This window comes from Schistocerca cancellata, chromosome 2 (assembly GCF_023864275.1).
Source record: "Schistocerca cancellata isolate TAMUIC-IGC-003103 chromosome 2, iqSchCanc2.1, whole genome shotgun sequence".
NCBI lineage: Eukaryota > Metazoa > Arthropoda > Insecta > Orthoptera > Acrididae > Schistocerca > Schistocerca cancellata.
The window spans coordinates 412,475,336-412,488,479 of NC_064627.1; the positions used below are offsets into that span (position 1 = coordinate 412,475,336).

At 45.8% G+C, this 13,144-nt stretch overlaps 1 protein-coding gene across 1 annotated transcript in view; it reads right to left on the minus strand.

Annotated features, from left to right (window-relative positions):
• Nucleotides 1-13,144, minus strand: part of LOC126146027 (juvenile hormone acid O-methyltransferase-like) — a 93,716-nt gene that overhangs the window by 13,811 nt on the left and 66,761 nt on the right. The window lies entirely within an intron of this gene.

Here is a 13,144-nt window from a genome sequence, read left to right on the forward strand (position 1 = left end):
CAGCAGATGCTACAGAGTTGGAGCAGCACGAGATGTAAGAATCTCGTCTACGTACAACGTTGGGGTAACCACTGGCCCAACAGAGGTTACAAGCCCATTGATTGCTATGAGGAAGAGTGTGACCCTTTACACAGAACCCAGTGGGATACTATTCTCTGAGTACATTTATCAGACCAATCAGGTGGTAGCTGTCTAGAGACGTTGGGTTCTTCCAGGGCTTAAGGTTGTAATAACTGTACTGTCTCGTCATTGAGACGAGGAAGCACCCAAAGTCAAACGCGGTTGAAAACCCTGAGGAGATGTTGCCTCTGAAGGAGGTCCCCATGTTGGATCATGTGGTTGTGGATGGAATCCAGGGCTGCAGCTGTGTCACAAAGAGGCAAGAGCCTGCAAGAATTCCCTTTCAGTGAAGGGTTCATTACAGGGTTCAGCATGGTGCTGGTTGAAACAGAGGGGAGTCCATTCAGCTTGGCATTTCGGCTGGAGAAAGGTAGCAGGATAGGAAGAGTACGCCGGTCGTGACGTGTTCTACAAGAACCTACTGATCAGAGCACAGAGCTCCTTGGAGGGTAAGACCCTGGACAGTTTACTATCGCTGGCAGCCCATAAGGTTCCAGAGTGTGGACCAAACCTACGATGAGGCATAGGTTCCCAGGGAAGAGATGTAGCCCACCCAGCGTTCCATTTTACTCTGCTTAATAAGATAGTGAGCCTTAGCACCGAGACGCTTAAAAGAGACAAAGTTGGTCTGAGAAGAGTGGTGGTTAAACGACTGCAGTGCTCGTCGGCGGTCCTGAACAACGACTGCTATATCCTTGGTCCACTGAAGCACCAGTCAACGACAAGGGGGGCAGGACATGGATAAAGGGAAAGCAATGGCAGCAGGAAGAAGAGTAGTGGCAGAAACGTCTTGCCCGACTGCATCAATTTTGTCCAAAAGGGAGGTGTCTTAAGTGCACAGCAGACACATGAAGGCCAATTGGCCCTTCAGAATGCCCAACAGAGGCCTGTGCCTGGCGGTAGCAGGGTGACAACAGATTCACTGGAAAGTCGTCAATGTGAAAAGAGCATCATGGGATGACCAATGCAGGGAAGCCATGAGAGCAGGGGAAGAGATCACGAGGTGGATAGCAGGAAAGCTGCTGTGAGTGGCACTGAAGCAGGTGAGAAAACATTGAGGAGAGAGAAATCGAGGTCTGTAAGTAGTTGGTCAATTAGGAAACCCCTACTGATTGAAGTGACACTTCCTCACAGTGGGTGGTGGGTACTGAAGTCCTGAAGGAGGAGAATGGGGGTAGGAGTGGTTTTTAAGTAGATTGTTCAGCATAAGCAAGTGGCCTACCTGGTGGGAGGTAGATGTTGCAAATGGTGTTTCTTGGGGTCGTTCGTATTATTACACTATTGATTTCAGGTTGGTATAAATGGGGATCCAGTCACAAATGACATCAGTGTGAACTGAAGTGCAGACTACTCCACATCCTATCTCGGGGCCCGCAAGGATCCGACAGAACGCCCGATAACAACAAAACGCTTGAGAGTTATCACTGAAGTGCATATCTTGAAAACAGAACAGAGAATAAGAAGGAAGAAGTTCTTTTATTTCCAGTAGGTGATGGTAGTATCAGTTTTAATTTCAGTGGATTTTGTGCCGCGAGTCCACGCTACCCGTTAAGAAGCTGAGGTGCGATCACATCATCTGGTCAGTACTAGTCACGAGGATAGGGTGACATCCATAAGAACTTTCTCTTAGAGTGAGGCGGTCGTGAAGCCCCATGGAATGCTGGGGAAACTGTCTTTTGACTTGGGCTGCTGCTGCTGCTGCTGCTGCTGCTGCTGCCGCCGCCGCTGCTTCTCCCTAATGGGAGTGTTTTTTTATTTAAGGAGGTGGCAGCTTTTTCCAGATCGGATAGAGAGCAGGTGGCATTGAGGCCCCCTTAGTGTGGGTACCTCGTCCAACCTAAGATTGCATGCTTTCTGTCTAGAGAATGCAGGGGATCGGTATTCTGAGACGGAGCCCCATCCCTAGCAGGAGTCGGAAGAGGAATTATTCTTCATTGGAAGAGTTCCTTGAGGGGAAGGGGTAGGAGCTGCTGGTGGGAGGAAAGGGAAATGCGGGGAAAGGGGAGAGCAGACTGGGAGAGGTGAGGGGGCTGGAAAGGAAACTATGTAACAGAGGCGAATGTAGAATACGAGGTGCATTCAAGTTTTAAGGCCTCCGATTTTTTTCTCCGGACTGGAAAGAGATAGAAAGATGCGCATTATTTTAAAATGAGGCCGCATTCATTGTCAACACGTCCCAGAGATGGCAGCACCGTACGGCAGATGGAATTTTACCGCCAGCGGCGAGAATGAGAACTGTTTTAAACACATAAAATGGCGACGTTTTCCTTACTTGAACAGCGTGCAATCATTCGTTTTCTGAATTTGCGTGGTGTGAAACCAATTGAAATTCATCGACAGTTGAAGGAGACATGTGGTGATGGAGTTATGGATGTGTCAAAAGTGCGTTCGTGGGTGCGACAGTTTAATGAAGGCAGAACATCGTGTGGCAACAAACCGAAAAAACCTCAGGCTCACGCAAGCCGGTCTGACAACATGATCGAGAGAGTGGAGAGAATTGTTTTGGGGGATCGCCGAATGACTGTTGAACAGATCGCCTCCAGAATTGGCATTTCTGTGGGTTCTGTGCACACAGTCTTGCATGACGACCTGAAAATGCGAAAAGTGTCATCCAGGTGGGTGCCACGAATGCTGACGGACGACCACATGGCTGCCCGTGTGGCACGTTGCCAAGCAATGTTGACGCGCAACGACAGCATGAATGGGACGTTCTTTTCGTCGGTTGTGACAATGGATGAGACGTGGATGCCATTTTTCAATCCAGAAACAAAGCGCCAGTCAGCTCAATGGAAGCACACAGATTCACTGCCACCTAAAAAATTTCGGGTAACCGCCAGTGCTGAAAAAATGGTGTCCGTGTTCTGGGACAGCGATGGCGTACTCCTTACCCATTGCGTTCCAGAGGGCACTACCGTAACAGGTGCATACTGCGAACATGTTTTGAAGAACAAATTCGTTCCTGCACTGCAACAAAAACGTCCGGGAAGGGCTGCGCGTGTGCTGTTTCACCAAGACAACGCACCCGCACATCGAGCTAACGTTACGCAACAGTTTCTTCTTGATAACTTTGAAGTGATTCCTCATGCTCCCTACTCACCTGACCTGGCTGCTGGTAACTTTTGGCTTTTTCCAACAATGAAAGACTCTCCGTGGCCGCACATTCACCAGCCATGCTGCTATTGCCTCAGCGATTTTCCAGTGGTCAAAACAGACTCCTAAAGAGGCCTTCGCCGCTGTCATGGAATCATGGCGTTAGCGTTGTGAGAAATGTATACGTCCGCAGGGCGATTACGTCGAGAAGTAACGCCAGTTTCATCGATTTCCGGTGAGTAGTTAATTAGAAAAAAATCTGAGGCCTTAGAACTTTAATGCACCTTGTACATCGACATTGAGGGGAGTCAATCTTTTTCACAAGCCTAGTAAGAGGGACGATCGAGTGATTTACACTCTTGGATCTTATCTTTTATTTCTTGTAATCTGGGCGATCTGGTGAGTGTGGAGGATGGCCATCATGACAATTTACACGATGGTGACGTAATACAGCAGTGTCCACTCGCCACCCACACAGAGGGTTCATGAGGTGGGGGACACAGCTTCACTTCGCACTGACACGCAACCTTGATCTTCTCTGGGAGCGTGTGTATCTATCTCTATATCTATCTATCTATCTCTATATCTATCTATCTATCTCTATATCTATCTATCTATCTCTATATCTATCTATCTATCTATCTATCTATCTATCTATCTATCTCTATATCTATCTATCTATCTATCTATCTATCTATCTATCTATCTATCTATCTATCTATCTATCTATCTATCTATCTATCTCCCCATTCTATGTCTAGCCAGTATTGATGTTGTATTTAGGACCTTTCTTAACACGTCTAACAAAATAAATTCTGCATTGCTCCAGACTAGCCCAGTGTTCAGAAGTTGGTGATATGAGGTATATGGGAAGTCACTCCCTGGGTGATATTCAGAGACTGTTTAAGGGAACAGACACCACGACGACACCAAGACGATCGCAACCATGAAGGGCTGCAGATTAGGTGGCAGAAGAACCTTTGCTCAACAGGGAGCCCCACTGCATCTTACTGGGAAACTACTTCGCCGAACTTGTCCTTGATATTCTAAAAAAAACTGCGTGTGCACATATATGTGTCCCTGTTCATTCTAATACAGACCAGATAGCAGGGAAAGTGTTTCATCCCAGGACAGCGACCCTGGCCATCCTGCAAGAGAGTAGCCAACGAAGAGAAGGCTGCAAGGTCATATGAAGCAGCTTTCAAGGATCCAGCAGCACTCTAAGACACAGCCATTTGGCAACAGGCAGAGGTTTGCAGTTTGATACACTTCATGTGCAAGCATCCACCCTAATACCACCCACTCTGATCAGGGGCTCTCCCCAAGGGTGTCACCCAGCCACAACAATGACCAACTGGCACAGTGGCCATTTCCAAGCATTCCAATGCTCCAGGGTGACAATCAACCACTGCTTGGCATAAATGGGGAAGCAAGAAGCTCAAATATCAGTAGGTCAACCAGATGGATGCGTAACAGCCCCACGACAGGGGACTGGCTACACGTGCTGGTGATGTAGCTTGGTGGATGGAGACTACAGCGAGGAAGAGGAGCAAGAAGGGGGGAGGGGTGAATCCAACGTGCAGAAGAAAGGTAGTTCTCCCAAATGGCTCAGTGGCTCACAATACAATAATGGGGACCAAAAAGAATGAAACAGGAGGCAAGAGAACAGCAAGGAATGCACAGAGCCAAGTGGACAGCTAGGTGGACAAAGTAGAGAACCGAGAGACGGGAAGGAGGGGATAACAAGGAAGGATCGAGTATGAGGGAGGGATACAGTGAAGGAAATGCAGCACAGAAAGGAGTAAAGAGCTGCAATAGCTCAGGGCCCCATCTGCTCCACGAGCAAACTGACAAAAGAACTGCTCTTCCTTGGAGGGGGTAGGTGGGCATTACAGAGTCATCAGAGTGACTCGTTCGATGGGGTCCGCCATGAATTGCTCTCCTGTGCCAACCTTTCCATCTGAGAATAGCATTTTTAACTATATTCTTCAATTATTTCCTGGATGTATTCAAATCTCCATTTTCCTCTACAGTTTCCTGTGGTACCATAGAAGTTTTCCTTGCAGTCTTCTCATGTCTTATCATTCTTTTCCCTCTTGTTCTTGTTTTCTACGTATTCCTTTCCTCATTCTGCAGAGAATCTCAATCCTTACCTTATCAGTGTGATTTACAACATTTAGCTGTAGCACTCCATCTGAAATAAACGCTCTTCTGCTCCAGTTCCAAACGCAAATCAATTATTTCGTTCTCAAATTCTTATGTTTGATACTAGCGGTCTTCTCTGGTCACTAATTCCCTTTTCGCCAATGCTTATCTGTTTTGACGTCCTCATTGCTCTGTCCATCATTGATTATCTTGCTGCATAAGTAGCCCAGCTCCGTAATTTCATATACATTATCACCACCAATCCTGAGAAATTTAACACTATTCTCATTTTTCCTACTTCATTACTTTTGTCTTTATTTACTCTAAATCCATATTCTGTACTCAAACTGTTTATTCCATTCAGCACATCCTGTAATTCTTCAACCTTCACAGAGAGAAGTAAAGCCTTCAGCGAATCTGGCCATTGATATACTTTCAGCCTGTATTTTAATCTCATTCTTTAACATTACTTTTATTTCCTCCTTATTGCTTCTTCGATGTGCAGACTGAACAGTAAGGTGTCAAAGTCTACATTCCAGCTGTACACCCCTTTTAACCCAGGCACTTCGTTCTTAGTCTACCAGTCTTATTTTCCCCCCACCATTCCAGTCCATGTTCTATATTACCCATCTTTTCTTTATTGCTTACCTCTATTATTGTCAGGATTTCGAACATTTCGGGCCAGATGTTTTCTAACGCTTATTCCAGATCGATAAATTCTATGAACATGTTTATTTTTCTTAAGTTTCGCTTCCATTAACTGCAACGTCGTGACTTCCTCTCTGGTGCCTCAATCCTTTCCTGTTTTTCTGCACATTGTCAGAGCTTTGCTACATGAGATGTTACGCTGGTTGTGTGCTAATTCTCCCGCATGTCGGCTTTGCTATTTTCTGTATTGTGTGGATGTTTTCCGGATGTCTGATAGTGTATCTGCCGTCTCTCACACCTTCTACACACCATCCTGATTGGTCCTGTGTTTCCTTCCCGCAATTATAGAAGTATTATGTCTCCTACCCTATTTTACTCGTAATTCATCCAATATCTGAAAAACTGATTTTAATACAAGCTCGTTGGTATCTGCCGTATGAACTTTTGTTTCTTCTTCAATCACGTGATTTGGAAGCCCTTCCTCTCTAACAGGCCTTCGATATAACCTTTCGACCTATCCGCTCCTCTGCCTTTGCTAGTGTAATTCCCTTGGCACTATATTACTTCCCCATCCTTTTAGTTCTTATATGCTGAGCAGATCTTTCCGACGATGTATTCATTTTCGAATTCTTCACATTTTTCATGCAGCCGTTTCGCCCTACCTTCCTTACAATTGCTATTTATTTCATTCGTGGATGATTTCTGTTTTTCTGAATTTTTCTTCAGCCAATCAACTGTAGCATTTCCTCTGTTACCCGCAATTTCTTCGTAATTACCTTCTTCCTACGTATGTCGTCATTTCCAACTTAAACTGCCCTGTTTTAGAGATGTGCAGTCCTCTAACTTAACCGCTTACTGAGGTATTCATTATTGCAGTATCCATGTCCTCAATGAACTTCAAGCCCCTCTCCACCTCTTTTTACTTCTTGTTCTTTGCTCATGGATTATCCCTGACCTGTGTGGATATCCCATTTCTCTTCTTCGTGATTTGTGATCTGGGTCTGCATCTGCTCATGGGTATGCAGTATATCCGTGATCCGTTTCTGGTGTGCGCGCGCCTGACCATGAAGTGATCTGACGTTTTCCTTTATTTCTCGGTTTTTGTAAATATACAATTTCCTGTAGTGTTTCTTTAGCATACTATTCGATATTAGTTGCTGACATTTATTACATAACCTAATCTTTCTTCTCTCATTTGTCCTACCAATCTCATATCCTCCCATAAATGTTTATTGTGCTCCTTTACTTACAGTCTCTTTCCACTCCCAATGATAACTACATTTTGATTTCTCTGCAGGTACTGCATTTCTCTCTCTCTCTCTCTCTCTCTCTCTCTCTCTCTCTCTCTCTCTCTCTCTCTCTCTCTACATGTATACCTGAACTATAGCTCTCAGCTCTGCTTTGCTGTAGATTCTGAGGGAAACAACCCTACCGCTGAACTGTTCGCCCTTCCTTCGTGTTGATGAAGAATCGTGAAGTTACCGATTTTCTCCTACTGTTATATTACCATACATTCGTCTGACCAGAAATCACGAAACCCCACTACTTCTAGACTGAGCACTAACATTGCAGTTTTCACGGTTTCCAACCTCCCTATGACATTCAAACTTCTGTCAGTCCGCGGCACGACTCTTGAAACATTTCCCTTCCGTTGGCGGTTCCTCGCCTCCCAGAGGTGTGAATCTATACAAATTCGGAATGTTTTGGCAAAGCAGTAGTCATGACTTTCTTGATTACAGATCATTTGTCCAGTGGACACGCATTTCGCCTTAAATGCAATGGTTTTCATTACCTTCTGAATCCTCATACCGTTAATCATTGCTGCTGCTTACGCCTTTTAGTGGTAGTTTCCCACCCCAACAGTGAGAGAGTGCCCTGAACCTCTGACCAATTCTCCGAGCTTTTAGACAAGGCAGTTGGTAGAACGAGGGTTACGTCTTACGAGTGCCATTGCTAATTATTTTTGTTCAAAATTCAAGCAGTGGCGAAGCCAGTATTCAAGACGTTAGTAATCAACGTCGCTACCGGTAATTCTCCTGGGCTTACCTTCCGAGGTAGCTTGGATCAATTTACAAAAACAAAAAATGATATCTGCCCTTACTTGGCACAGCCACTTGTCCACTGCCACTGGCGTTTTTTATGTCCATTACCGTATAACGTATCTACAACAAACTCATGCTGCATTGGCAATGCCTCCATGAATGCAGCGTTCCTGAATCGCTTTTCATTGTCATTGCTTGCAATTCAGGTCATTCTGTCTTCGATGAGACACTGCACTGCGTGCGTGTTTTGTACGTACCACCAGTAATCAAGTTCCACTTTCTCCCCTTCGCCGAAGATTTAATCTATTGTAATTCCATTGAACATGTAAGCCCATGATGTTTCGCAAGAGGAAAGTAACAGTCAACGGGGCAGAGGGGAGCGAGACTCAGTCATATCAGGTGGAAGACATAGGTAACAAGCTAAGGTTATTTGTGACAGTGGCCAAACGACGGACGACGGCAGGTACGTGAAGCGATTTTCACCAGGAACCAACATGTGAGACAGGCCAAAATGTAGACACCGTCAATCCAATAGCGTGGATCCGGTGTCTCTAAGCGTATTTTTTGTTAGTGACTTGATACCACGTGGCGCGAGCGGTGGTTGGCAGAAAGCAGTGGCTTGTTTATCACACTCGTGGCCAATTGACAGTTGGGTAATTTGTTTCTACCACTTTACGCGGAGTTGTCCACGGAAGGACAGTGTGGAAATCTTTCGCCTTCGGTTGGCGCGTTCTGGGGAGATCAGAGGCCACATTCTGTAAGCCAGAATGAATAACGATACATGGGAGAGCTGTGACGCGACCTGCGTCACCGGCACCAGCGGGACGTCCAACAGACGACATGAGTGAGGCGTGTCGACTGGTCCATAGGTTTCCACGTGGTTCTCATATAAAGGGCTTAACCAGTCCCTGCCCTCCACTGCGTAAGGAGAGGTTGAGAGTGCAATAACGCACTTCAAAAGCGCGTCCTGTGGCTAGGAAATAACCGAAGGCCGCAGTGTGCGCAATATAGCGAGTCTGCGACGTATGGCCACTGACAGGGGGAGGACCTGTGCCAAGTGACTAAGTTTTTAGCCACGTAAAGGTTCAGGTATTCCTCGTGTTGCAGCTTGTTCCAGTCCCAAAGCAAGTTCTGGCACATCATGTTTACAATCTTTGTCACTGTCGATCGTTCGCCGCGTCCGTTCCGTGCACATCCTTGTGTGAAAGTGACTTCCAAATACCTCACTTCTGTAACTAGCTGGAGAGGGGCGACAGCGCCAAGCCCGAGATGGCACCTGGTATCCAGCGCCGCCGACTTTATATCCAGAAGACTGTCCGGAACCAGTCCATATTGCTCGATCCGGTTTACCGATTGCCCTCCTGCTGGCTTTTGTACTGGTGTGAAGTCCTACGAAGGAACGCGGTACGGTGCAGTCCCCGGAACACGATTTCTCTGAACATTTAATCCAGTGGGGCATCATATCACCTTGCGTCCGGCAGAACTCTACTTGTAATTCGCTGGGCCCGTGGCCTAGTTGACCACACCTATATCCATGCCATCGTTCACCTCCTCACACGAGACTTCCTCTTGTCATGCCCTGTCAATATTGCATGTCGCCTGCTTTAAACGCTTCCGCAGTAGCCTAATCGTCTACAGCTCTTTCCTGATAAACCTGACTAAAATGATCATGTCTTTCAATATGGTTTTTTGGGTCGTACGGGAGCGATTTCCTTGCGTCGTATGCGAGTGACTGTGTGCAGTCTCGACTAATATCTGCCACAATGTGATGCATGGTGGGCACCGCTATTCTGTCGTGTCATCGCGTGCGGACTACGGCGCCTTCTAAGCGGCGCTTCGTCAACAATGTGATCTTTGATTCGGTGTTGTTTTCGTTGTCTATCCGGTGATGGTGGCAGGGTGTCGAGGTCCCCGAGAGCCTCATAGTAGAAGTCCAGGGTCTGCCGGTACCACGCAGCCTTCCTTGCGGAATTGCTTAAGTGTCTTGCGGACTGCCGGTTTGGTGCAGAGGAGGCACCACGCCAAAGTCGATTGGTATCAGGAGATGTTCAGTTGGCACACGCTGCGGCGTCTTGCCTACCGCAGTCGAGGTCCTGGATGTGTCATCTTCCGAAGGTTGTTACTATGCCAGACTTTAGTGTAGAGATGCATCGTGCAGACGTAGCAACTACGGTCGGGAAAGGCCGGAGGCCATCGTTCGGCAGCCACCACTACCTGTGTAAGGCTGTTTTGACACACATGGACCTCGCTGGTTCGCCGAATGACGTAACACCGAGAAAGAAGAATACATGGCACCTGCTACCGATATATAACCTTTTTTTGAATTGTATGTAAATATTTTTAATTTAAATGCATTCTTTTATTAAGTAAGGACATTTCTTCACTGTATGTGTACATTTAGGTGGAATGTCTGTTGACGTTTCATTGTATTTATCTGTGTTTGTGAAACTTTTAAGCTCTGGGAAAAAAGCAAAGTAATTTTTATTTGCATCGACTAGCAACAATAGCAGTGCTTGTGCGTTGTAAAATCTTTGGGGTAAGGGGTTCTTGCGGAGAGAGCGACAGACGGGTTCTAGCGCTTGTAGTGTGCAGAAGTGTGGGGTTAACGCTCTCGCTGTGCAGCGCACCATTTTTCGGCGGCATCATGTACGCGCGCCGGCCAGATTTCTATAGCAGGAGTACGGAGAATAGACGGGTGGAAGAGGCTGAATTAATTACGATTGCTCGTTCCTATAATTATCCGTGGCTCCAGAATATGCTACCGCCTTTAACAGCAGCAGCAGCAGTTCCAGCAACCGTTTCGTCTTTTCAGCAGTGCAGACTGTTCATTGGTGTATAGTGTTAACGGCTAACCCAGCAACACAACTGAATGTGACGTGATTTGATTAGTAAGATTTATGTAAATAATAATCAGTTAAACTCAGGGCGATTGTGTCCTTATTGACCTCAGACGTTGTTACCAAGGAGGATCCTTGTTCCTTTTTTCCTAAAATGCTTATTGGGTGTCACAAGAAAAATTGGATAGTTACAGCCAGTTTATTAATAATTTCCCTTAAGAATTTTAGCCTCAGTCTATTTTCAATTAACGGTTGTAAAACAGGCTTCAGTATATGACTAAAGTACACCATTTCATTTTTTCAAGTTTGAGACTATCACTGGAAAAAATCCAAATCTAAAGGAATGTACAAATTAAGAGTGCGTAAGTTTTATTTATTTTACATATAGTTTGGAGCACATGGTTGTTTGGTTGGGTATGGTATGTATTCCATTATTTAATTCTGTTCGAGTCAGAAAAAGGAACTCAGTTCTGACAATATGAAATCCAATTCGCAAAATAAGTAACGGAGTAACGGCAAAGTAAAAAGTGCTTGCTTTTTTCTAAATTTCTTTGATGACATGCTGAGGTCACTGAAAGTCATTGTTAACGTAACTAAGTTCAGTACTACATTCAGTTTTATTGCATATTTTCAAATCATTCCTGGATTGCCTTTTTCAAATTTAATGCCGAACACATTGTAAGAGTGACTTCAGTTTTCTTTATCATTACATATGCACTTTAAATTAGTGTTTAGTAATACATGTTTTTCTTTCCCATCTTGTACAGGATTTTGAACGTAAACTGCCCTAGTGGGCTGGCGATCGTTAATTACTTCCTTTTAGTTCATTAGTGTAACTTTTAGATTCATTATCAGTGGTACCCCTTTCTGCCCAGTGTTGTTTGTTAGTGAAAGCACAGAGAAACTTTCGTTTTCCACATTATAGCCGTGTTCGGTTGATTAATTTTTTTGTAGACTTTCCATCAGAAGGGTCGGTTGTACACTTTCCCCCTGCTTACCGGTATCACTTCAGGAAAGATAGCCTTATACAATCAGAGAAGATCAGTTAGGCATACACGCGATCCACGGTCATATTGTATATCGCAAGCAGGATAGGCTGATTAGTAAGAGGGAGGTTACAGTAAGATTGTGTGTCCGTAACTATCGCCGTATATCTTTTCCCACGTGTCGCACAAATATTGATCGTGAACCACCATACCCAGTTCCGGACAAGGTGCGAGTGCTGAATTTGGTCCCTGGGAGAAAGTGCGCTATTAAAATCGCCAGCGAGGACAGTGTTCGGACTGTCTTAGAAGAAGTGGGCGATGTCAGCGGTGTAGAGTCTTGCCCGGCCTCATCGTTTGGTGGTGCCTGGCTAATCCTCGTGCGGAGCGGAGGTAAGATCTGTGGCTTCGATACCGTCACGCACTAAAATCGCCTTGCCAGTGTGTGTGGGACCAACGGGTGTCTAGAACGCTGCCTAGCCATAGTTTGGTCGTTCGAACTTCATGCAGGAATGCAAAGATGACTTCTGGTGCTCTTTATTTTGGATCTTGGGAGGAGAGCTGATCATGTTAATATTCATCGTGGCTACCCGGTATGTCTGGCGGTGCGGTGGCTCGGCAGGGTTATATACGGTGAGCGTATAGAGACCGGACGTTTCTGCACTGTTCAGACCTCTATGGAATCTGTCTCGTCCCTTACAGAGCACTCGACATCTTATGTTTCTTGACTAGCAAATTAGTTTCTAAAAGCGAATATCAATGTTTATTTTCGGTACTGATTCGCCATGATTTTGTCGCGCTACAGCGCCACGTTAGTGTCGGCCGAAGAAAGTAAACAAGGCTAGGAGGCCCGCACTGCAGACGTAAACACACAGCACGTCCGAGCTGCTTAGCCGTTAAAGCCGTACTACCCCTAGACAATGACTACGCGACATTAAAATTGTGCAAGCTTTCGGCTTTTATTGAAGGCATATACTATGCGGTGCGTTTACGTAATCGCTGGGCAGAGTAAGGGAGAGGGTAGTACATCAACATACAGAGGGCTAGTCAGAAGTGAATCTCTGGATGCAGTTGTTCACAGACAAAGCGTGCTGCTGACACGCCAGCAGTCTCTTCGCGCAGAAGGCAGTGTGGTGACTCAGACTGGGGACGAGACGATCAGTGTTATGACGGGAGCAGCATAAATTGGTCACAAGGCCCTGGACATACAGTGCGCATGGATTTGTTGGTTGGTTAATGGATGCGGAAGGGACCAAACTGCTAGGTCATCGGTTCCATA